Source organism: Microtus ochrogaster, chromosome 5 (genome assembly GCF_000317375.1).
Source record: "Microtus ochrogaster isolate Prairie Vole_2 chromosome 5, MicOch1.0, whole genome shotgun sequence".
NCBI classification, from domain to species: domain Eukaryota; kingdom Metazoa; phylum Chordata; class Mammalia; order Rodentia; family Cricetidae; genus Microtus; species Microtus ochrogaster.
Genome location: NC_022012.1, coordinates 42784055 through 42784864, shown reverse-complemented (window position 1 = coordinate 42784864; position 810 = coordinate 42784055).

Here is an 810-nt window from a genome sequence, read left to right as displayed (position 1 = left end):
CTTTGAAATAACTGGCAGGCTTTTAATTCTTGGAAGCAACAGGGAGGCTTGGGGGAAGCTGAGCAGTGATAGGAGTCAGTTGAGCCCCAGACGTGTTCGGCTGACCTTGAACTTGCTATGTGGCCAAGGGTGAGCCTGAACTCCCGACTCCGCCTCCTAAGTGCTGGAATTGCAGGCATGCACATCATGCTAGATTTATGCAATGCTGGGGGAAAATCAAGCCTCAGGGCTAATGCAGGACAGGCAAGCGCTTTACCAACTGAGTTATATTGTCAGCCCTTAACCATATTTGATTGATTTGATGTTCAAACATTCTTAAGAATATCTTTTATTTATTCACGACAACTTCATTCCTTCTCATAATGTATCTTGATCGTACCCACCCTCAACTACTTCTTACCACCACTTACACATCCCCCTCCCATGTTCACGACCCCATTGAGCCCTATTAGTGCTGCCTGCTGGGGTGTCGCCTGATCTTGTTGGCTTGACCTTGTGCAGGTGACCAGAACTACAGCGAGCTCGTGAGTGCAGCTGCCATGCCGTATCCAAGAAGACACTTGTCCATGTTCTAAACATTAATCTTTCCAGAATTCATCTGTGATTTTTTTTTTTTTTTTTTTTTTTTTGTTTTTCGAGACAGGGTTTCTCTGTGGCTTTGGAGCCTGTCCTGGAACTCCCTCTGTAGACCAGGATGTTCTTGAACTCACAGAGATCCACCTGCCTCTGCCTTCCACATGCTGGGATTGAAGGTGTGTACCACCATACCTTGAAATCATAGAGATCTGCCTGACTCTGTCTTCCAGTTGT